This window comes from Sinocyclocheilus rhinocerous, unplaced genomic scaffold (genome assembly GCF_001515625.1).
Source record: "Sinocyclocheilus rhinocerous isolate Xijiao unplaced genomic scaffold, SAMN03320098_v1.1 scaffold2135, whole genome shotgun sequence".
Classification (NCBI taxonomy): Eukaryota; Metazoa; Chordata; class Actinopteri; order Cypriniformes; family Cyprinidae; genus Sinocyclocheilus; species Sinocyclocheilus rhinocerous.
Genome location: NW_015653505.1, coordinates 70,033 through 73,705, shown reverse-complemented (window position 1 = coordinate 73,705; position 3,673 = coordinate 70,033).

Sequence of the window (3,673 nt, the reverse complement as noted above, 5' to 3'; positions counted from 1 at the left end):
AAGACTGATTTCTTTTTTAAAGTTGATGATCTTATCCAACAAGGGTTCATTCCGTCCTGAGACATCTATAGGGAGGAGATGGACCACTCATATACAAATACACGGTAGAAAGCAATGGACCCTTTTCACAACTGTGATTATGCGTTTCAACGGTCATCAGCATCGTAAATCCCCTAAAGTTTTTTTTATTTATTTATTTATTTTTTAAATGTATGTAGCCTACATTTATAACACTATACTTTGTATTATATCACCTTTGCATCAAATCACAATGCGAGGGTGTTTATAATGCAGTGTCTATGGAAGGGACGGTTAATTTGTGACCCTGGACCAAAAAAAACAAAAAACAGTCATATGGGTCATTTTTTTTTAAATTGAGATTTATATTACATCATCTGAAAGCTGAATAAATAGGCTAAGCTTTCCATTGATGTATGGTTTGTTAAGATATTAAGCGCAATAGTTAAAGGGGTCATATGATGCTGCTAAAAAGAACATTATTTGGCGGCAACCACATGTGACGACCCCGGGCTGGACTCCGCTTCGTCCACAGTGAAAGCCGATCCGGCGATCCACAGCGCAAAGTTGTTGTATTTCCTCAGCGACCAGCACGGATCAGCTCCAGGCATGTAGCGGATATCGTCCTCTTTTGGAAGACCAAACAAAGTAGTTTAGCTTTCACAACGAAACACACAGTGCCTTCACGACATTGCGGCGGCGGCAACAATACTACAGCGAGAATAAAAGTTACGCCTTCTTTCTTTGCGTGAACATTTGGGCGGCGTTATGCAAATCTTCCCAGATAGTGACGTAGGTATGTGGGGGCGTGTTAGAACGAGGCGTTTTAGGTAGGCGTGGCTGACTCTTAACTTTTATAAAGAATACCTCTTTGGATTTGAGACTTTAGTCTTTGCAACTTTACAGAGTTGCTGCCGCTGCTGCGTATGCCCTGGCATTAGCGAGATGTCAAGGAGGGAGTCTTAAAAGAGGCCGTCTCACCCATAGAGAGATAGCTGGCCAGCGTCTCTCTATAGGGGCATCTTCTCATAACCGCTTTCGCGCATCGCCTCGATGTTGGCATAACTCGTATGCTGGAATCGATGGATGATATTCCCAATTATCCAACATGGCTCTGTTGGTGCCCTAGGCGAGATTAGACCACTAATCACCCCCCATTAAAAAATTCAGAAAATGCAGATTTTTCAAAACTTTACTATAACATAACATAACATAACATACTGATAAGTATTAACATAAATGAGTAGTAAATAAATTGTGATAAATAAACAAATGTGACTTACAGTCACCTGAAGAATAACACAAAAATTAAATTAGAAATAAAGTGCAAATCAACAAAAAAGTGCAAAAGAAAAAACTATTTTCAGAATTACAGATCAGTTTCAAAACTGAACACGCCTGGATTTCTTTGCAGCAAATATGGAATGCCTAAAATAGTCTTAACAGACAACCAAGGCAACAAAATAAAGGCTACATATTGTAATTTATTTGTAGGTGTTAGCCAGCAAGCTAGCTAGTAAATCTAATTAGCATACCCATTTCATTTCCATTTTGTGCATACAGTGGAAAATGGCATACTTAAACTTTAAAATTATTTAAATTCATGAATGCTATATTATAGTCCTAGTCATGGTCTCTTTCAAAAGACATTTTGTGCACTTTTTGGTGAATTAAAAGCAAGCAGTAATGTAACTGAAATTAAAACAACATTACAGAAGCTTACATTTATTTTAAAGTAAAATTAAATAAATAGGTAACTCAAGCAAAAACGTTCCACAGTGTCAGTGTTGCCACTTAAGATGTTCTAAAAAGGCTATTTCAAAATACTGCATAAATATCAAGGGCAAATACACAGTGATTAACTTGTGATTCTTACCTCTATAGGCTACTGCTCTTTTTTCGGCTCCTCTTCTTTGCGTCGCTTCCTGCCTTGTGTCCCTGAAAATTTTATTTTTTCACTAATTTTTTTAAATGATCCTTTCAGAGCACATAAATGGCAAAACTATGCGTGCGTCATGCATAGCTAATTAATGCGTTATGATGATGTATTTTAATTACGTCATGACGCAGAAAGTGTTTAAATTAGTCCAACATGACATGTCAAATCTTATGATTTTTCGTTGATGTCAATTTTATTTTATTTTAACATTATTTTAATCAGTTCGATGATCGATCAGTTCTAAAATTTTTATTGTCAGTATTTGCTTAATATACGGGTGTAGGAGCGCACGATGGTCACAAGAGGGACCGAGAAAAAAACTTTCGTGCGGCGCCCCCCAGTCATTTTGCGCCCTAGGACACATACAGCCAAAACAAATGCTGTTCTCTTTTAAGAATGAAATCTTTTCACCATGACTCCTCTTTTCCAATAGAGGGCACAATTCCAAAGTGTGTCCACATCTGCAAAACAAACAACTCTTGTTGCTGGGTGAAATTGTTTCTTTTCTATTAATCTCAATTTCTGATTTCCTTTCCATTGATGTAACAGTAGTAGCAAAACTGCTTCTTTTAAAATTAGACTGAGACTTGCCTTTGTTCACTGATTTACTTCCTGTTAATGTTGGGACATCCAGTATGTCTCCAAAAACTGGATCACCCATTATTTTTACTTGTCTTTCGACAAAGTTAACAATATCGCTGAAGGTAGCTCTTTGACTTACAGCTTCCTGCAGTTCACAGACCTCTGATCTCCATTTTTCCCTTAATTTGTATGGTAATTTTTTCACCACAGTCAACATATTGGAGGGTGTATCCATCTCACGCAAATACTGAATATTTTCCATGGAGTTACAACAGCTTCTTAGGAACAAACTATAATCTTGTAAAGCTCTGAGATCTCCACCTTTGATGTTTACCCACAAAAGAGCCTTTTCCATATAGGCAGACACAATTTTATACTGGTCGCCAAAGTGCTTCTGTAGTAAAGCTTTGGCCCTTAAATAACCATGATCGGCTGACATATGTTGACAACTCTTTATAATCTCTCTTGGATGACCCCTGGTGTACTGTTCAAGAAAGTATAAGCGATCACTCGGGCTTTCAGTTTTACTCTCCACAGCACTTTCAAAGGATTTCATAAAAGAATGGTATTGCAGAGGGTTTCCGTCAAACACCTGAATTTCCCTTTTAGGCAAAGATGACAGACACTGTTGTTGAATCAGTAAAGATGTAATTTCATTTTGTTTAACCATAATATGGAGAATTTGATCAGTATTTCCTGAACCAGCACTAGAGCCACTTCCATACGGGGCACTTATGTTCACATTACCACGCTGACTTATTTGACTTGGGTTTGAAATTGTCTGGGAATAAATGGTTTGGGAAATGTTCTTCTTGTTTGCCTTTGCACCTGTATTGCCGTAATCCTTAGAAGAAACCATTTGTTGAGCTTCAGTTCTGGGAGTAAATGATTTAGCGTCAGCATTAAGGGTCTTGGTTATCTGTTGTCCTTTATCAACATAAGAATTCATTCCATCAGAATGATGCGTCACTTCACTTTTAACAAAATGCCCGCTAGAGTCCTTAAGCACTTTCACTTTTGCCATAGTTGCAGCAATTTCCATTCGCAACCCAAACTCCTCCTTCTGTTTTCTTATGTTTTGTTCTTTTTCTTCAATTGCATATTTTTCCTTCATTAGATTTTGACGTACCAACA